This window comes from Eulemur rufifrons, chromosome 23 (assembly GCF_041146395.1).
Source record: "Eulemur rufifrons isolate Redbay chromosome 23, OSU_ERuf_1, whole genome shotgun sequence".
NCBI classification, from domain to species: Eukaryota; Metazoa; Chordata; class Mammalia; order Primates; family Lemuridae; genus Eulemur; species Eulemur rufifrons.
Genome location: NC_091005.1, coordinates 13,434,926 through 13,457,366, shown reverse-complemented (window position 1 = coordinate 13,457,366; position 22,441 = coordinate 13,434,926).

Below are 22,441 nucleotides of genomic sequence, written 5' to 3'. Positions count from 1 at the left end.
TCTTTCAATTTGAGACAAATCTTTACAGCCAGCACTCAGAACTCTCTATGATACGGGATCAGCTGAAACCTGTGCTGCAACGACATCACTGTTCAACTCCTTCCTCTGCCCAATCTCACTTCCCTCATTCCGTCAGTGGTGTTATACCCCAAGTGTATGTCCCCAAAACCTCCTGCATGCAAATCTCCACCTTACTTGTTTTCCAGAGAACTCAACCCAAGAATGACAGTTGGGAAAGGAAAGAATGGGGACTGAGGGTGGACAGCAGTCAAAATCCTCGGTTGTTTTTTAATGTGGGGAAAACCCAGTGGGAAAGAAGTTGTGGCCTACAACACCTAGGGCAGTTTCATATTTTATTCCAGGAGACTGATGAATTATTCATTTAGGTCATATACTTTCTGCCCACTGTCAGTGAACTGTAAATCAGTCAACAGTATTTATTGTAAACAATAATAATAATAGCTAACACCTACTATGTACCAGTCATGACCCTTTAATCTTTGCAACATTCTGATGAGGCAGTTACTATTATTATATTTTCCCCGATGGGAAAACTAAGTAAGGATAGATGACCTGCTCAAGCTCATACATCTAGTAAGAAGCAGGGTGACAAGGAGGGCTGTCCGGGGCACTGAGAGCCACCTGTTCCGCTGGCAGCATCCCTACTAGGCTAATGGTGTTCCTAAGAACAGGAATCTGTGAAACCTGGGATGTGTTCAGAAAGCCAGGAGAGGAGGCAGATGGGAAAAGTGGGAAATGTTATCTTCTAGATGGGACTAGCATGAGCAGAGCCTCACTGAGCAAACGGTGAGGGAAGCCAGTCCCGGGGAGAAGATGCTCGGCCCTTTTGGAGAGACAGTGGCCAAGGGAAGGAGACAGGCAAGTATTCGGGCTCCAGAATCAGACAGAGCTATGTGACGTGAGCAAATTACCGAACCTCTCTGAGCTTCAATTTTCCTTATCTGTGAATAGGGGAATAAAGGAAACAACATCTCAGGATTGTTGAGAGGATTAAATTAAAAAATGCATGTCAAGTGCTAAACCCAACACCTGGCACCTAGAAAGCAATGCCAATATGTGATAATTGTCGGTCTTTTCCTTAATCATGACAAAAAGGAGGAAAAAAAAAAAAAGATTCTCTCTTCCTTAATTATTTTTTAAAGTCTATTTTTAACAAAACATCCCATGCACAGAGTTTGAAAGAGCCTAATAGTTGAGTGAGGCCGCTAACAAGGAATAGTGGTGCCTTGCTCCACCCTCTCCCCACTCCTGATTCCTACTCCCCAGAAGAAGCCACTTGCAACTCTTCTAGTTGTCTCTTCTATTATTTGCCTCCACATTTCTAACTAATCAGGTTTTACTAATGCTTCTCTATTTTCTTTCTTTTTAAAATATCATCTACTGATTTCAAACTATGGGAAATGAGGATTCAAATCTCATACAACCCCCTAAGCACACTGTGTACACACATGCAACACACCCCATTTCCCTGAAATAGTTACGTAACAATTTTTATATTTAAAACAATATTTGCTATCTACATTGTCATATTAATACACAAACATTATTCACACATAAGCCACGTGGTTTGTTACAATTATAGTTCCTTTCTTGCACAACTTTTTGTTTTTCCAGGAGTTAATAACGTCCTTGTTTTTTCATCTGTTTTCTGCGTATGTACCATTAATTTATCCCCAGATTCTCTGCCACATTTATGAATTTCCTGTGAATATATTTAAACACATCAGATAATCTGTCCTTTCTACCCTAGTCATTTTTTTCTTAGTGACATCTGGAGCCCTAGTCTTATTGCTCTTAGACTGTGTTTCTATTGTAAGCCCTCTGCCCAACAGTCATCCTCAGGTGTCATCTATTTCCTGGCTATTTGTGTCTTCTTTTTTAGATTACTCCATCGTTATCAGTATAAGGACAGGGTAGGTAAATCCTGCTCTCACGCTTAAGCTATAGTTTGACTGGACATTAAGGTCTACACTGGAAATAATTTTTACTCAATGTTTATGGTCTTCTAGTTTCTAGAGCTTTTACTGAGAAGGCTGATGCTATTCATATTGGGGCTGCTTTCCTCTCTGAGATGTTTAATCCTTATTTATATGAAATTTCTGCCATATTTACTTGTAGCCTGAGTACTTGGAGGCCATTTCTCATCTTGAATGATGTTTTCTAACTGCCTCTTATATCATGGATGTGGCATCTTCCTCTGTCTCTCGGAATACCTTAATTTTGTTTTTATGTTTCCTTCTGCTTTCTGCACTATTTCTGTTTCTTCTGAGTTCATTTCTGTGTTTGCTTTTCCTATCATTGTGGTAGCACGTGGCTATGTCTGGAGGAATACCGTCTGTTGGTTCATGTTGTAAAGTGAGACACTTATTTAAGAAACTGTTGGAAGCTCCACGTGTGCTGGTCCCTGGGTTAGGGAAGGGACTTTGGTTGTTTCTTTGGGATCTCAGCTGACAGTATTTGTAGATCTTTTCTCATGGGCTGATCAATTTCCTCAGAAAGGAATCCTCTAGTCTCCATCCTGGAGGTGGTAAGCCTAAACAATAATGTTCTCCCAGCCAAGTCGCAGGTTGGGACAGGAGGTCTCATCACTCAGTATGCAGACTTCATTTGATCCCCATGTGCATGGGATAGCATCCCTCACTCAGCTGTGCCTGATACCCCAAGTCACAGCCTGTTCAGCCTCTCCAGAGTTCCAGCTCCCGATGAATTTGGGGAAGGAGGTCTTCACTTAGAAGAACAGGGTGGGAGAGTCTAGAGGATCAACAATCTTTCATGCAACTTCCAACCAGTTGTCATATTCCAAGCCCTCCCCATATCCAGAGGCAGCCAATGCCTCTAATAGCCACATTTTCATGTCCCTGTCCCTTCCAATGGACTCAATTCTTGATATTATCTTTTCCAGGCATGTAGTTTCATCTTTCTGTCATCCACTACATCAGTTCCCATCAATCCAGCTGTTTTCCAGCTTCCAAAACGTTGTTGGAATTTCTTATCTGCTATCACTTCCTTTTGTATGCTTTTTGTCCTTAAGATTTTGTGCTTCTTTAATACTTTGTCATGGTAGTAAGGCTTTGGGAGACAGCAGAGAGAAACTCATGTGTTCGAGCTGCCATGTTTCTCAATTACATCTTCTTAGGAGATGCTTTCTGGTAAACCACTTCCGTCCTATCGTTGGGGTATTTCCTCTCTGGGATGCTAACAAATGATCACCACTGATTTATCCAGTGCAATATCACAGGGAAAAGCAACCAGACAGTGTAAACCCTTCAATAAAGCATGAGACATGCTGTGATTAAAATGCACTCAGGAATCTGTAGGGTGGGTGCAAACATGCACCAACCCCAGTAAGCAGCCTCACGTGTCCCATTTTGGAGGACTGCAGAAAATTGATGGCCACAATATAAGTCCTGTTCAGCCACTCAGAATGTTCCATGCACTGGCATGTTCCCGGGCTCCTGGTGTCCTCCTCTCTAACGTCTTCATGCCAGCATTAACAATTTGGGTGAGACCCGGGTTCATTAGGTATTCAAGCAGCATTTGTTTAGTCCGGGGGCTGAAGGGAAATAAGTTTCATGTAGCTTCATCTTAATGAAAGTTTATTATGTTGTAAATCTGATGTAATTTTCAGGGGCTTGCCGCCTTGAATGATGGATGCATTATCTGGCCTAGGCATCATAAGAAGTGACTTCATAATGTATCCTCCCCACAAATCCCAACACTGAATAGACCTACTCTATAAATTTCCTGCCTAAACACTCACTGTTTTCTTAAAAAGTGTGCGTGTGCTTGAGAGTGAGCGCGTGTGTAGGTGAGTGTGCACAGGTAAGCCTCTGTCTACTTTTTGCATGAGCCTGGGCCCAGCAGGAAGCAATTCATAAACATTCAAAGGGGGTAACTGAGGAGAGTTTAATGAAGTGACTATTTGCAGAGGTGCAAGGTGGGTTCAAAGAAACCCAGAAGGGATAGTGAAGCCCCCTGGGAGCTGGCAACAGCATGGAGCCACTGCCAACCCTTGACGGTGCTAAGGCATGGAGGGGTTGCCAGAACCTGGCTAGAGCAGTAGGTGTAGGAGAAGGCTGCAGACAGGAGCTGTGATCTCCAGCAGAGAAATACAACCAATTCCGAGCCAGGTAGGAAGGGACCCAGGGTAAGCACACCATGACCTCACTCGCCTCCTGCCTTCCGTTCTCCCACTGTGCCCTCCCATTGGATGAACCAAAGTAGAAGCTGTATGGCATAGGGACGTGGTGTTGCAATGCATAAAGGTCACCCTTGGGCAGAAAGAGAATGGCAGAGTCTAAAATACCCAGCACAGGTGTGTATAAAGAGCTCTTGTGTCCTTGGGTCCCTCAGAAGAATAGGAATGATAGAGTCAGGGTTAGGGGTAGGCAAATGCCCGTGAAGTGACTTTACAACAGACTTCTGCTGTTGTCATGTCTTGCACCATTGGTTTTGTTTGTTATATGTTTGCTTTGCCTGTTAGGCTGAGTTCTGGGAGAGCAGGAGCTGTGCTCTTCAGTGACCCAGCCGGTGGTTAGCATACGGAGACCTAGCTAGAAGTGAACTGGGTTTATAGAAATTACACCAGTAGGGAATCACCTCAGTTTCTCCATCCACAAAATGGGAATGTAGGGGAAAGGGGGAAAGATACTAAACTTTGGGACGTTACTGACTTCAAAGGCTTCATCTGTGGGCTCAAAATACACTGCAATCTGGAATAAAAAGTGCTAGAAGGCACTGCAAATATTATTAATTTTACCGCTACTATTACAGACATGTCAAATTCGGACCCTATGTACAGGGTGCCTTTGGATCACAGCAGAGTAGCGGATCTGTAATAAATACATTGCCAAGCAGTCAAAATGTAATCAGTCAATGGAATATGCTTCTTGGGCTTCAAAAATTTCTCTTTCCTCTTTCTCTTTCTCTCTCCCCCTTCTAAAACGGACACTAAAGCCCCAGGCTACATAACCACTGAGGTTTTATTATAAAATACATTTCAAAATAACGGTCGCAAGTCTTGGAAGCAGAGAAGAAGATGAAAAAGAAGAAGTAAACAAGGCCTTTTTCTCCTACTAAATGATAAATTAAAAGCAGCACTTTGCTGTTCTGCCTCATTTATTACCGCATTGCACTCTTGCCGCTAGAGTTAAGGTTGTGTCAGCGTTTCCATTATAAACCCCTATTTTCAAGGGTTTATAATTCAGCCATAAAAATTTGCTCCAGGCTGAAACTTGCCATGCAAAAGGTCTCATTGTAGGACCAAACTTAGGGACAAATTTAGAGGAGGGAGAACTGGGTTGGCTGTTTTGAGATTAAAAATGGGAACAAAAAATTGTCATAATTGTTGGCCCATCTCTCAAATTCAGAATGCGTCCTGGATCTTATGGAGACCTGAAATACCAAAAGAAGATGAAAAAGGGAGTATATATTTTTTCATTTGTGAAAACAGTCATTATAGGGGCAAATTAGCATTAGATATGGGTGTAGGTATACATTATATGACAATTTATAGCATTTACTCTTGCATATAAAATTTACATATTGCTACCACTTTACAAAAGTAGGTATCCATTCTGTTTATTTTTTATTTTACAATAACCCTTGTAAAATGTAAAAAGATAAATTATTTTGACTCAGCCACAGAGAGCTGAGCAATTCTGACTTTAAATATTATGTTCTGCCATTTCTCCTCTCTTTGCACCTCAAAGGGTATAATCTGCAAAGTAACTTTCTTCATTTTATTGTCCTAACTTCAGAGATGTTCTAGATGCCTTCTGTGGCGCCATTCTGCCCCTGTGACACTTGAGTCCCGAATGTCGGCTTGATGGCCTTATTCTGGTGGTAGCTGCCAATCTTGACACTAAGTGTGTTTTCCCAGCATGTTACACTGCATCCTAGACGTCATTACACAAACACTAACCTGCAAAGTGGGCTGCTGAGTTCTGTGGGCCAGTAACACTCAGCAGCAATTGTAAAACTCACTTGAAAACCAGAAAACCAATTTTGCACTGGCGTCTTGCAAGAGTCAGAACTGGAGTGGACCCATGATCGGTGGTTCTTAAACTTTGGCATGCATCGAAATTACCCCCGCCCCCCACCTGAGTTTCTGATTCAGTAAGTCTGACCTGTGCTGCAAATTTGCATCTCTAACGAATTCCCAGGTGACGTTAACACTGCTAGACCAGGGACCTCACTTGCAAACCACTGGTTTAGATCTTTTGAATGGGTATTAATGAAAATAAATGAGCATTGCATGACTCCAAATGGCATAGTATTCTAAAGCATTGTATTCTCCGAGCCTTTCAAAGTATATTCAAATGAAGCCATTCCAGCTTCCAAAACCCTTGTAATAATATAATGATCCACAGTTTACAGATGGGCAAATTAAGAGCAAGAGCTTTGTCTACGGCCAGGTGGTAAATCAATGGCAGAGCCAGGACGAAGAATCAAAATTCCAGACTCTTAATTCTCCCGTCCAGGTGTGTTGTGACCTGTGTTGGCCAATTGGCCATTCTTCATAAGATTAAATAACAACATGTGCTACCCACAGATGATTTTTAAATGGAATCATGATGTATTCAACATGCGCCATGAAACTGACCGTTTTTATGGCCCTACAGTACAAAGATCTACTTTATATATTCCCCCCACTTTTATTTCAGCCGTTGTAAAGCATGTCTTAAGAAATGCAACTCGAATATGGGGAAATGGGCTCTTATTTCCAGGGGTGGTGACCATGTGAGTCCAATGTCACCACAATGAAGTGCACCAAGAGAAGGTCCGCAAAAAAACCCAGGCAGCAATATATAAACATGATCTTATCTCACTACGGCCACCAAGAAAAGAGCTGGCCATCCTAAATCACAGAAATAACATGAGGTGGAAAAGAAAAAGACAACTGCAGACAAAATAAAAGAGGAAAGTTTTATTCATTCTAAATACGCTTTCCCCATTGGGTTTACGCGAGCGTTTGTCCCTAATAGGTTCCAGATGTTCAGCCGTCCCGTAAGTAGCTACCTAGGATAAAACGGTAGCCTGCCTCCTCTAAGTTAAAAGGGCGAAATCGTGGACCTAACGGCTGATTTACAGTTTAGTTAAATCAGAGCCCACAGCATGAAGGAACGGAGAACGGCAAGCTGGGGGAAGAAGGTGAAAACGGTTGTTCGTAAAGCCTGGCCGCTCAAGAGTTAATACCAACCTTTTCTTTCAATGCAGCCTTCTGTAGTAGCTAATGAAGGTAATGAAATATGACATGTAGTTTGGCCCCTCGACCATAGAGTGCACCCCCGGCCCCTCTGTGCTGCGAACAAAGCCAAAACAGATGTACCAACTTCTGTACGCTTTGGGGTTGACGTTTGTTACACAGAGCAGGTCACCGCGCACAGTCTCAGAACGTTCGCTTCTGACACACGCGCGGCATTATCTGAGAAAGATGCTGCCTTTGTTTGGGAGGTGGGGAGAGAAGGGAGGGACGCAGAGAGCAGACAGGGGGACGTGAGCTTGTATGAAAATGAAGCCAAATTCCCCTCCTGTTCGTTGCCCTGGCTCTCAGCCATCCTGAACCTGCCTGTGTCTTCCTCTGACCCTCTGTAAGACGGAAACAACCAAAAAAAAGCATTCTGTCCTTCAGGGGCCTTAAGCAGCAGCTTTGCTCCAGCAAAAGAGCTTGCAACCAAGCTGGATTTGTAGAAAAATCACTCTATACATTTCCTGCTGACCCATCTTTAAGATCCAAAGAAAAGGGAATGCTACCCAAGGATGGCTTGGATTCTTTTTTCAGAAAGCCACCTATGTGGGTCACATGAGATTACGAAAAGGCCACCTGTCCTTGGCAAACAAATGAACATTTCAGGTCTTCTGACTGATGTCAGTATCCGTGCCTGGTATTCTCCAGGCCAGCGGACAGGTCTCAAATGAATATATGCTCCTTGCAATAAAAAGCACTTTGCTTGGCTGTGTTGCTAATGCTAATTGCAGCTGTGCTGTATCTAGCTGCTTCGCTCTTGAGGACTGCTGGACTATCTGACTGTGTGATTTTTCCCCTCCCCAGGGATCTCACTCAAGGGGTTTTCTTTAAAGAAAATTTCATCAAGTCTCGGCCTAATACAACATCTTTTTTTTTTTTTTTTTCCAAAGGATCAGACCTTCAGCAAAAAAAGAAGAGGAAGAGGAGGAAGAAGAGGAGGAGATGTCTTGACAATTGATAGCCTATTTCAAATGTTATTTATCATTCTCTGCAAAGACACTGACATGTGCCTTTTGAAAGGGGATCCTGTACCTTTAACCTTGACTCTGAACGCATTCTTAATTTGGGACGCAAGCTGAGGTTCAAAAATGGATAGCCTTTGGGTGGCGGGCGGGGGGAGGGGGTGTGGCAGGATTTATTTATGAGGCGTGTGGAAAATTTTGACATCACATGCTAGCGCCATTATTCACATGTTACATGACACAAGATTGGCCCTTTTCATGCGGCAACATCGCATAAAAAAAAATTTGATTTTGTCCTGTGACAGCAGGCTGGTCCTCTGCTGCTCGCCCACCTCCCCTGTGAAATGTAATCTTTTAGGTTAAAGGCCAGAGGAAAGGGACTCAAGTAGGTGACAGCTTTTGCCAGACCCCAGAAATCTGGGTTTAACCGAGCTCCTCGAGTACAGCTGCAGGAGGGTGGGGACGGAGGGCTGGCTGTATAGGAGGGTCTTCCATGGCAGGACCCCCAAGGCACCCCAGAGCCCCTTTCAGTCCTTTATGCCAGAGTCCCCACAGCTGCTTCCTGATGGCCAAAAAGGAAATTGACGGGAAATCCAAGCCATTCGTCGATTGTAAGAAACACTCACTTTTATGGCATATCTTAGCTTTGCCCTTTGTCTAACCATGCAAACACATCTACTTAATAAGACACCTAAGAAGAATCAAACCTACAGGGTAAAAGACACCCAACATCTTTAGGTTACTCAAAACATTCTTGTTCCCACTATTGCATTTTATGACCACAAGATAATCCTGGCACAGGCATAGGGAGCCCACTATGCAGATGAAGCAACTGAGGCCCTGAGAGAGTGGCCCCTGCAAGGTCACACACACACAAGTGGCCGGTATATGACCTGAACCTAAGCCTGTCACCCAACAGCTTCACCTCTTTCCTACTTAGCTAATTATTCTCTAACTTTCCTGCATCCAGAGGAAGTCTGTGAAGGGCTATAGATTAGATGTTTTCGTCTCATTTAAACAGAGTTGACATATTACATCAAAATCTCTACGATCATACATCACACATCTAAATTTGCTTTTCACGTTGGAATAATGTCATGGGGTCCCAAAGTTCTCTGAGTTCACATTCTAGGCAAGTAAGGGGAAGCGGCTCTGTGTCCTTCATCATAAAGAGATATCCAGTGTCTAAAATTCCTGCCTCCCCAGCTATTCATAAACACACCCAGGACCGAATGGCTACACTTTTATTGGCAAAAACAGCAAGCTCTTGGACAGCAAGCTCAACGCCTGGAATACGTTCTGGCTCAAGCAAACGCACACTCTGAGCTGACTCCTCTGGGTGTTGTAAGGCACGGCAGGAGTAGGGAGGGGTCACGGGCTTGGACCATGGCAAGGAGTCTGGGAGGAAGGTCAGATCCCCTGAGCATCTAGCTTTGATATATCTACCAAGAAAACTCTATCCAGCATCCAAAGATTGTTCCCAACAACTTTGCTTTGTCCAGAAATTCCAGTGCTTGAGTACAGCAGATTCATTCTCTTCATTTTGAAGACCCACCTGCTCACATGGCCAAGGCAGGCTATTTAACAGCCTGCATTGCCACGTTCAGGGCTGAGATCTGCGACACGTCTCAAGCAACCAGAGTCAGTCTTCACTGGTGTCTGATGAGCGTGGAAGTGCAGACTTGGCTGGTGAGACGTGACAGGAACAGAGAACCTTTCCACATTATTTAAAACCCTGATCGTGCCTACCAAGAGTGGTCCGAGGTGCCAGGTGTCCTGTAAGATCTTAAAGAGCAGAGATCACGGCCGCCTCTGCTGAGTTTCCAGAATCACCTGTCCCCTACTTTGGTATTGATCATTCATACCTTAACCAACTCAGAACCACATCAGGAATTTCATTCTTTGACAACAAACGTCAAAAAGCTTGAGTTAGGAGGACCTCCTGAGCACGACTAAAATACAACCTACCCGGACACAAGGGATGGATCAGGCGGCCTCTCCTACTCTCTGTCACATTTTGCCTTGTGCTGCTGGCGTAGGTTGGACCCCAGGAAACTGCTGCTATTTGAATGCTTTGGATCTACAAAATCAGAAAATTCACAGGGTTCAACCTAATGCGTCTGTGAGTTTGAGAAATAGACGAATTTAACACACAATCCTTGCATGAATCCCAGCAAATGGAGAACAGCATAGCTGGGACATCATTTCCAGGAGAAACACTTGTTATGTAATGTCATGATTATATTATATAACAGGTACCTAATTTTCTTTTGCCCCTAAAATGCAAAGCATCACATTTTTTTCTTTATTATTCATGCTCAGGGAAAATAAAAGTAAAAATAGCACAAAGGATTACCAAAACCATTAAACCTTTTGCACAGCCATTGTCAATTTAGGGATGAGGGAGATGAGGTCTAAAAGACAGATGCAGACAGACTCGGAAGCATTAAGTCAACAAAACTCTCAACGCCCCGACAATATGAAAAAATAATGTCGCTGGTGGCAAAGAAATGAACCAATCTCTTCATAGTCTCACTATGCCTTCTTGCAGCCCATCATCCAAGGAAAACAGCCCGAGCAGTGGAAAATTACAGTTTTCCAATAAGGGAGACCAACCGCAGCTCTGTAGTTTCATTGCAGAATGAGTACACATGTCACACAAGAAGAGAAGCCCGACGGGATCTAGAAGTCACCCACTGCCACTGAGAGGATGTCAGGGCTTAAGAAAGCTATGAGCCTCAGAGGGGCTCAGAAGGCTGTGGCCGCCTCCACATATCCTTGTAATTGAAGTGTAAGGCAGGGCATCGGCAGGTCAAGGTCAGTCTGAGGTCATGGCACCTCCACTGATGGGTTCCGTAATGGTCCAGATAATGCATGCTTGGGAGAAAGAGTGGGGACAGCCACATAAAGAGATGGCAAAGGGAACCAAGAACTGGTTCGCAGCTTGTTTATGAAATCCTGTGGGTAAAATCATTTTAACCCCTGCCTGGCTGGGGCTGTCGCATGTCCTTGATCTTGTGTGCTGCAGAGTTTTTGGGTTGAAGAAATGTTACATGAAAAAGAACCTAAACAGTGTCCATACAGGTCGGTTGATGCAGCCAGTGGAGAAAGAAAATTAATCTGAATTTTAAAGAACCAGGTTACACATTTCATGTGACTTCATAACCTTCAGCCACAGCCTTCAGGGACAGTGTCTCTGGAACTCCAGAAAGTGACAAAAGGCTGGAGACCCATGGGCCCACCAGGCGCTGCTGGCTGAACATTTAGGGTGGTCAAAATGCAAAAAGCCAGTTCCCCAGAGTTTAAGACCCAGGGAGGCCCATGGAAATTATGAACCTGTGAGGGCCAGAGAATGGCTGAAATTTTCAAGCCTGATTTATTGTGTGACAAAGAAATTCAGAAGCCAACCAGAGCAGAGGCAGGGACTGGTATTGGAGTGGATCTACCCGGATGGGGTAAGTCGGGACACTTACGCTATATTCCTGGCTCTGTGTGACTCTCAGTTTCCTCATCTGAAAATTGGGATAAGAGGAATTACTGTGTAGATAAAATACGCTGATGTATAGGAAAAGCTTTCTGAAAACTTTTAATAATGCTAAGGTATTAATGTCATTGTTATCACTACTATAATGTTCAGACCAATTGTACTTTCAGGACTAGGTTCGTTTGTTATTATTTATTTACATATTAATAACAGGATGGAAAAAATGGTCTCTGTTGGCATCAAAATTCCTCCCAGGGAGGGAATCATCTTTTTAAAGACAATATCCTGAATGAGAGGCTGGGGGGAAGGGGAGATCTGAAGGCAGCGGTCAGAAGGACACAAAGGAGGTGGCTGAACTGAAATGCATTCAAAGCAGGCGGGAATTGAGGAAGGACAGGTGAGGACAGGAGAAAGGGAGAAGAGAGACATCCCAAGCAACAGCTGTGGGAACCCAAGTGGCAAAAGCCACCAGATGGTGATCTGTGAATTCTCCTGTCTTCCCAGCACTTCAGTAAAAGTTCACACACACAGGCACACAGCTCGGGCGAGTGGTTTGTCCACGGGAAATGCAGGAAGTTGGCTGAGTGCCTCAGCCCTCTTGGATGTCACAGATGACAGAAGAACATCAAGGCAATTTCCAAGGTGAACTCATTCAGCAGGAGCAGGTGTGTGGAGGCCACAGGGAACCACAGGGATGCTCGAGCCTTTGGAAACCCGCAGAGGCATCGTAAAGGGGAAGATATTTTCATGGGACATGTTTGGATGGGGAGAGGGGCTTGGCCTTCTCACCTAGAGATCTCAGGACACGAAAACCCTGCCTGATTTCTGAGTTACAAATTCTGGGGGCTCCCCCAATGGCCTGCTAATATTAAGTAATAGAAGCACATTCTTAGAATATAGCTTTCCTATGTCCATGCCCCTCAGAGAAAGCTGCCCCATGCACCAAACATCTTCAAAGCTTTGAACCTGACGTGTCAATTCAGAATTTGTAATAGAATATAAAAGCAAGCCCTGTCTCTAGCCCTGTGGTGACTGCTGTGCTACTCTGGAAGTACCAACCAGGTGAAACAGAAATGTTCCCCTTTCCCTATAGAAATCCTGAATCTGGCAACCCTAAGGGACATACAACCTCTCTGACCCTCGGTCTCTTTATCTACAAAATGGCAATGATTAAAAGCCATTGTTAACGGCTGATAGGATGATGAAATAAGCAACATCTATAAAAGTGTTTCTGAAAATGGTAAGATATGTATAAGTATAAATGACGTACATATGATTTAAATGCCCACAGGTGAATTCCCAAGAAGGCTCATGTTTTGCGAGCCAACAACATCAAGCATTTAGGATGTGGCTGTAAAGCATCTAGGTAGTAGAAGTGAAATTGTCGCAGGCTTCTTTGACCCTCCCTTTGGGGCGGCATTCTCAGCCACAAAGGTAGGGAAGGGAGGAAAAGTGCTCATTTTGCCCAGGAAGTTGGTCCCCAAGTTCCTTGTGCACCTGTTGCTTCTGCGGATCCCCCTGAGACAGCAAAGACCCCAGGAGACGCATCCCATGGGAAGAAAGTAGCCTTCCCCAACTTGCTCTCGGGAAGAAAGGGGACACGGGAAAGTGACTCAATACAGTTCTGCCTGGAAACCCCTTGAGCAGATAAGGAAATAGACAAAGATGAACCCCAAAAGTTACCTTCTGTTTTCCTGAACCTTCCTCCTGCTAAGCTGTGAAGGATGTAGGGGACAGGAAGAACTTCACTCTCCTATTTTAAAGAATCGAAAGTCCCCAAATTGATTTTTGTCCTCCTTTATCAAACACATAAATACAGATAATAATAACAATAATTACTTAGTGCAGAAATCATCACTGGGAGAATATTACAGCCTCATAACTCATAAGCCTCATGAATGTGTTTATTAATAGTGTCCTTTGTTGGCCCATCAATGATGACACCATTTATGGTCTGCTTTTTTTCTTCTTCCTCCTCTTCCTCCATTCTGATGCTCACCCACAAATTCTACTCTTGCCAGTTAAAATTAAAATAATGAAACCTCAGGGCTCCTCGGAGACTGTGGCCACTGGGGCTTCTGCAGTCGGCTTCTCAGTCCTAGAGGACCACAACCATGTTGTCCTCTAAGCTGCCCCCAGGTACCTGACCAGGAGTCAGACAGCATCTTCTGGGCTGAAGTTCATACTCTGTCTATGGCCAAGAGCAAAAAAAAAGGGGGGGGGGCATCCACCTGTGCAATAGCAAACAACAGGGAAAAGACACTGCGCGCTCTGATGATGATTTGTGACACCCTGACTCTATGAAAGGCCAATCAGTGCAGGTGTCTCAGTTCTGCCACTTGTCAGCCCTGGTGGTTACAAAGCCAGGGCTCCTCCCTTCAGAGTCTAATAACTACAACCTCCTGATAATAAGCAAAACCAACAGTAGTGACACTGCCTGGAAATGAATGTTACCACTTAGATTCTAATAGAAGAGAAGTTGGAACAAGCTGTACCAGGTGCCTTTTATTTGTACTTATATTCAATTATAGAGCATATGTTCTTAGTGGAATGGTTAAAAAGGGATTTGTTTATTTTCATCTGCTGCATCTTTTATCCCCAGTGGGAAAACAAAATCTTAGTCACTGACTCAGGCCCCTACCTCTGGTGCCTGAAACCCTTCCAACCAGTTCGATACAATTTGACAAATACGTATTGAGTGCCTAACACAGGGAATGGCCGAGAAACATTTTTTGAACGAATAAACAAGAAGGTATCACTCTCTGGAGCAGGGAGCCAGATGAAAGGCGCACACGTGAGGGTGGCAATGGAACGTTTTCCCCAGTAGATACTGGTCCCCGAAAAGAACTGGTCTTCTACTAATTGTATCAGCCAACAGGGTCATAGGACAGCAAGTCAGGGCACACAGATTCGAGTTTTGACGCTGCTGCTACTTAGTACATTAATTCTGGGTGTATTAATTTATCCCCAGCCCTCCGTGTTTCCATTTCCACAGCTACAAAATGCATGAAGAAGTCTAGACAATCTTCAGCAAACTGTGGCTCTCAATTGCCCATAAGAGCTCCAGAGTGGTCAGCATCCCACTGATGTAGAGATACATGTGCTGACGGGTCTATCTGACCGTTTGTATGTACTGGAATCCAAATGTTAATGTTGTCATTGTCGTGTTTGTGGTTGTCACAAATCTACAAAAACTCTTCGTGTACGACAACGTGCTAGGAGACCTGGGCATGTCCACTGTACTTCTCTCTGCCTCAGTTTTCTTGCCCGTGGTTTCTTGTAGCTTTCGTCTCCCGGCTTTCTCTAATAGCTTAGTCCAAATGAGGGCAGGGAAATGTGCACGGAAATCTACACATTTGGCTCTATCCTCGCCATTAGAGAAACGGCTCACCTAAAAGCATGCGTTCCGTCTGAAGTCATCCCTGTTTATGAAGGACAGTACATTAGTCCTGTCAAGGGGAACAAATGAATCAATGGCCATGGTGATGTGCCGCAGTCCTTAAAGCCCAGGCCCATGGAAACTACGCCTTAACAATATGCTAGATGCAAAATACATGACATGTTTTAATTAAATTGATTCTTTATAAAACTTCAAGCATGATAGTACCAAACTGTCAGAGGTATTATATATACAATTCTGATGACCCCTCCGGGGAAAAGGACCAAAGAAGAAAACAAAGGCAATCAGAGATGTAATTTCACATGGAAGGGGTGGGCGAGTGAGCCCTGCACCAAACTCTACATATTTCCCAGTGTAAGAAACAGCCTTGAGATTTTAGCAAATACTAAATTGCCTTTTTTTTTTTTTTTTTTTTTTGGAGATGAAGTTTCTCTCTGTCACGCAGTAAAATACAGTGGCACAATCACAGCTCACCACAGCTCAATCAATTCTCCGGCCTCATCCTCCCAAGTAGCTGGGACTACTGCCAAGCGCTACCACACATGGCTAATTTTTTTTTTATTTTGTGTAGAGATGGGGTCTCACTATGTTTCCCAGGCTGGTCTTAAACTCCAGGCCTCAAGGGGTCCTCCCACCTCAGCCTCCCAAGTTGCTGGGATTACAGGCGTGAGTCCTCTTGCCTAGCTAGCTAAATTGTCTTTTGGTGACCATGACTTTCAATAGCGTCGCTTTGTGGTTCAGAGAATCCGAAACATTTTCTAGTAGAAGCATCAGAGGCATTGATAACAGGTCACAAGTTTTGTGGCTGGCAGGAGAACCTACATTAAACTCATGGAAAAGAGTGAGAAGGCAATAATGCAGGTTGTACCAGCAATCCCATTACTGGGCATATACCCAAAGGAAAAAAGGTCATTCTGTAACAAAGACACATGTACCCGAATGTTTATAGCAGCACAATTCACAATAGCAAAGATGTGGAAACAACCCGAATGCCCATCAATACATGATTGGATTAGTAAGCTGTGGTATATGTATACCATGGAATATTACTCAACTATAAGGAATAATGAAGATACGACATCTCTATGGTTCTCCTGGAGAGAGTTGGAACCCATTATATTAAGTGAAGTATCCCAAGAATGGAAAAACAAGCATCACATGTACTCACCAGAAAATTGGTTTCCCTGAACATCACCTAAATACAAATCTGGGAACGACACCAATTGGATATCAGACTGAGGTGGGGGGTGGGGGAGGGGATGGGGGTATACCTACACAATGAGTGCATTGCGCACCATTTGGGGAATGATAACGCTTGAAGGTGCTGACTCGGGAAGGGGGGGTGGGGAAGGGAGGGATATATACCTACATGATGGGTGCAACACGCACTACCTGGGGAACAGACACGCCTGGAGCTCTGACTTGGGGGGACAGGCGGTACATGGGCAACGTATGTAACCTGCAATTCTGTATTCCCCATAACAAGATGAAATAAAAAAAAAATATATAAAAAAAAAAATAATGCAGGTTGTATCTCTGTCTTAGGTACATCACAGCACCAGACCCTTAAATGTTGCACTGTAGCCACAAAACACAAATGGACGTTGCTCTTCCCCAAAGATTCTGGCTGATGAAGCTCATATTTTTGCTAGGTGTCACACCCAAAAGGTTGTAGAGGGATGCTTTCTAAGCAAGACCAAAAAAAAAAAAAAAAAAAAAGATAGAAATTATTAAAATAAGCAGATATATGATGATATACCTTATATTCTTGTAGTAAGTTATCAACAAAGCATTGTTATTTCTACTATTCAAAGAGCTCCTATAAATCAACAAGAAAAAAAAACTCAATAGAAAAACAGGCAAAGAGATGGGAGTAGAAATTCATAGAACAGGAAATGCAAATGGCCGGTGAATGCAGGAAAGATGTCCAAGCCCAGGGATACTCAGGTCAATGCTATTAAAGCCACAATAATGTATCATGGCTGAGGTATCACAGCTGTCATTGCTGGAAAAACTTAAAAACATCAATGACATCTAATACTGGGAATGGTGTTGAGGATAAAAGCACCTCCATAAACTGCTGAGGGAGATAAGAATTGCTACAAGATTTGGAGGAATAATCAAGTTGTGCTTATTAAAGAATACAAAATTCACTTACCCTTTGATATAATAACCACATTTATCTGAGGCTACTGAACAGAACAGAAATAAAAGCACCAATATGTAAGAAAACATGTATAAGGAGTTTATTTAAACCTTGAATGTTATATGTTAAAAAAAAAAAATCTTGATTGCCCTAAAGGTCTATGAATAGGGAAAGAGGTGGCTACATTTTGTTACACCTATTCTATAGAAAACAATGAACTTCTTGAAAAGAACAAGACCTAGGAAGATGGTCTTTATATAGTAGGAAGTTTCAAAAAGCACATTTCAGAGGAATAGGTGTACTATGATGTCAGTTTTATAAAGTAAAATAAAAGAAATGTTTCCTGGGTGTGTATGTGAGTGTGTGAGTAAAGATAATAGCCTAGAAATATCTCAACCAAATTACTGGAAACATTAATTACAAGGAGTAGTAAGAATGAGGAGGAAGATATTACTTCTCCTGTATACATATTTATATGCCTCGGTATTAGTTGATGTGCTACAAGTAGACTATAATAAAACAATAGCAAAGAAATTAAAATGCTAAAACAAACAAACAAAAACGGTACACTAAATTCTAGCAACTTTACCAACAAGATCCTACAGATGGTGTAAGCCCCCCAAGGATGGCCCCATACTCCAGCAGGGCGCCTCTCACACAGGTGCCCCTCAGTAAATGTATGTGGAATGAACGAACATTAAACATTCAAGAACACCGATTAAATGTGGGTGAAAAAAAGGTGTCATTTCAGGGTCCAAGGACAGCTGTATCCTCACCCTTCTCTCCTCCTTCCCTTAAAAAAAAAAAAAAAAACAACTTAGTATCTGGAAAATTATTTGATAGAATTTACAACCCTCAGAGGCCCATTAGAAGCTTCTAGCATCATGGCAAATATGAGTCTCTTCTTGAAAAATATGAGGGTTTTGTACAATGCCTGGTCCCACCTGGGAGAGATAGAGCTGCTTCTATTTCATTTGGCGTGAAAGACTGTGAATGCTTCCCCTTTCCGACACACTGTAACATCCCTGCAAAGCCACTTTCTGCTGTTCTCTGAACTCTCTGAAATTGTATATGGCCAAAACACTGAACACACACACACACACACACACACACACACCCCCCAAGGAGAGAGAAAAACCCATGTATTATATGATTATTTGCAGCTTCAGTTCTTAAGCAAGTGCATATGCTTCATGGTAGCATATTATCTGCTGTTTCTCTGTCACCGTTTGAGAAGATACCTTGTCCGTAGCTCTATCACTGCACCTGCAAAACTTCTTCATAAATATCTGCTGATATAGCTGGTATGTTTTTACACATCTATCTCCCCACCAAGACTGCCACTTTCTAGAAGGCAAGGACTTCTCATTATAGATGCTCAACCAATGGTCATTGAAAAGATCCATGGATGGATGGGAATTACTTATTAGTCATTCATTTATGCCACAAAGATCGTGAGCACCTGTGATGTGCAGGGTACTGCTGTAGCGATGGGATATAGCAATGGGCAAAGCGGTCAACGTCTCTGTCCGTCTGGAGCGTATATTCTAGCGGGCGAGCAGATCACACACAGATGTCTGTATAATGCGATGCCCCGTGGCACGTAAGAAAAGGACAGGGCAGAGTGAGGAGACAGGGTGACAGGGCATTTCTTTAGCTCAGGTGGTCAGAGAAGCCTCCCTGAGAAGGTGACTTGATCAGAGACCTGAATGACACGAGAAAGCGAATCAGCCACAGGTACAACTGCAGAAGAACATTCCAGGCAGGGAGAATAGCAAGTGCAAAGGCCCCGAGATAGGAATATGAATGACACCTCTGAGTAACAGCAAAGAAGCCTATATAACCACAGCACAGCGACAGAGAAAGACAGCAGAGATGGGGCCAGGGCGAGAGCCTGAAGGGTCAGAGGTCAAGGCTTTAGCTCAGCTGAGTACAGTGGTGGCTTTGGGGAGAGGTGGGGAGAAGAGGGTTGGCCTTTGCGCGGATGCATATTCAGGCCTTCCCAAGACGGACAAGCTTAGGGGCAGGTGGGTATGGGGGTCAACTCTCAGCCAACAACCTTGGTTAGTGGGGGACAAAGTATATAACATGAGTCCCCAATGTGACATCCTGGGCTAAGGTCTCAAGGCCTCACCACCGACACCTTCACCTTCGCTTCCTCATTGCTTTTCACTTTTCATCATCACCGTCTTACCAGCCTTTATGCAAAATGTTAGACCTTTTAAAAATTGAGGAGAGATGCCACTTTTGGAAAATGAGACCAAGGGGAGTTCCTGCCCCCAGTCTGCCTCCCCGGCCACCCTCGAGCTGTGGCACTGCCCTGACCCTGTGTGGGGTTCCTCTGGCCCTGCACTAGCAGGAATCCACCATCCCATCATCAGCTGCGACCCTAACCTGAGGGACTGGCAGTGTCCCCTCCAAGCCCACCGACCACGTGATGAGGCAAAGATGACAGAGAAAACGTCCCTGAGCTTCCAGTCTAGAAGCAGCATCAACATAAGCCAATCGACAACTAAAAACGGCTGTCAGAGAAAGGTTTCAATGGGCACAAAAAAGTACTGTGAGTTCGGAAAAAGAGATGGTCACAGCCAGCTGGGGCACTGTCAGATGAGGCAGCAGGGACCACTGGCATTTGAGATGTGGGTGCCAACATTATCATAGAAGCAGCCTCTAAAGCTGAGTGATGTGCACACATAATTTTCCGTTATCGTGCAACTCTGTTCTGCTCAAATCTGATACCAGGCCACCTGATAACCCGGAGCTTCCCACTGGTAGCTCCCTCCCTGCATTCTTCCTTTCTTCCTCTTTTAAGCCAATAGGGCTTCAGACCCACTGATACCCACATTTAGGAAAACTCCAGATATATGCTTTGGAGATACCTATACCCATCGAGCCAAATGCACCAATATAATCTGTTAAATGCGATTAAAATATATCCACTTTCTAAGGAAAGACATCCCACCTACCCACCCATCCACTCAGGACTTTAAGGTCTGATTTTCTTTCCAACATATCTTTTGAGTAGGCATCATACAGGCACTATGCTAAATTACATGTATCAATTCATTGAATGGAACCTTCCCAGAAATCCCTATGAACTGGGCACTGTTAGTACTACCATTTTACATTTAAGGATGATAACTTGCTCCAAATAATTCTCATACCTAGAAATGTAAGATCCAGGGTTGAAAACCAGTATTTAAGGTCCACACTGAGGGGCTTACCCTCGGGAACCCTAACTGTCAATACTAACCCTTTGGGAAGGGACAGGAAGACACGCACACACTGAACATAGTCCAGTTTCCTCCATGAGAACGTTCTGTGATGAAGGCTTTGTGAGAAAAATGGGGGGAAATGGTGAAAACCATATCCTTGGATCATGAGTGTATTTTCAGTTCTCAGAACGAAACGACTTCTTTGGGAGCATAATTGAGAAATGAATGTTGCAGAGAGGACCTGCTGAATTTCATTCATTGCATTTTGGTAGAGAAAGTGCTGGTGGCTGAGATTCTGGTTTTATTGCTGTTATTGTAATTATTATTGTTATTGATGTTGACTAGTTTTAAATATCAGAAAGAAGAAGGGCTGGACACATTAAGAAGCCAGTCCATAAGCTTGTGCAAGTGAGGGCTCCTTACATGTTATGTTTCAGGTGGACAGAAGATGGATGGACGGATATGAAGAAACAGACAGACCAACAGACACACAACACACCGTCCAGCATCTAGCCAAGTGGTTTCCAACCAGTACACATTTGACACATGTCCCTTGAATGGAAGGAAACGGAATGAAACTGAAGGGAGGAGCCTGGGTAAGAGATTTAAGAGGAGCTTGAAGCAGATGCCCTTGATCCTGACGTGACGTACAACCATTTAAGCATATTAGTTTAGAGGGGAGGGAATGGATGCACTGCCTTGAGTCTCCAGATAGCCAGAGCAAAAGCTTAGGAGATAAAGAAGAATTAAGAGCTAGAAGGGACATACAGCACGCAGAGTGTCTAACCCACAAGGGCAATAACCCAGCATTCTACGCAGCCTTAGCAGAGAACCTGCTAGAACAGCGAGTCAGGCCTGAGGACATCCACACGTTAAAGAGTCACAGCAAATTACTATGTAGAGAAGCAGAGTTTATAGAAGTTGATCAATGACTCAGTGCTGCATAGATTTGGTCCTATCATATATATTTTTTTACATGGGTTCGTGTTTTTGCAATGCATTTGCAGTAAGTAATAAGCAATGTTTCCCAAAACCAGGGGTTTAATGAGAAGACGGGAGCAGATTCCTGCTCTCCTCTGCTGTCAGAATGAGGTGACCCTGCCACGATCCCAAGGTACAGGTGGAATTCCTAGGAGGAATTAAAAGGCCTCTTTAAGGCTATTCCTGAGGCTGAAACCTCTTTTCAGTGACAAGCATCATGAAAGCTGTATTGCAGGTCAGCTTCACTGGGCAGACACAGGGTAGAGTGATGTGCTAACCTCCCTGAAACGGCAATGCAAGTGCACTTGACCCGGGGAGGTGCCACTGCATGGAAGCCTGTCTCGGTGGGGAAAAGGTAGCCTGGCCTGCAGCTTCGTTCAAGGGAGTCCGTGTCCCCTCACCCAGACCAGAGCAGGCCCATCATCCACGCAGATGCTCCAGGACCCAACCTTGAGTTGTCATGGATTCATGGACTCCACTCTGCACAGCTCTGCCTGCTCCATGGTGCCTCTTCTCACTCCATCCCTTAAATTACTAACAATGGAAGTGCATTTACTGGGGGAGTCGGTGGAATATGGGACCTTGAAGATGGAGTGGGAAGACTATGGATATGGTTTCATCTCTCCATGAGACTCACCCTTAGGATTCTCGAGATCTGGGCTATTAAACCTGCATGGGAGCAAAGGAGAGGATTTTAAAATGAGTTCCTCTTTAAGATCTGGTCATTAAAAAAAAAAAAATAGCTTCGTTATACAATGCAACCTTGCGTATAGTTTTCAGGAATCATGAGACCATCAAAATTCTACTTAGTCTGGTGAAAATGTCAGCTCCACCCAGTGTTCCCTGGGGCCACCTGTCCTTCCTCCTACCTATTTTGACCTTTTGTTGCTTTGCTTAGTAGCAGTTCAAGGGAATAAAAGCATTTTCCTGCTATCCACCCACTGCAATGTCTAACTCCTCGGCCCTCACCACGAAACAAAAAG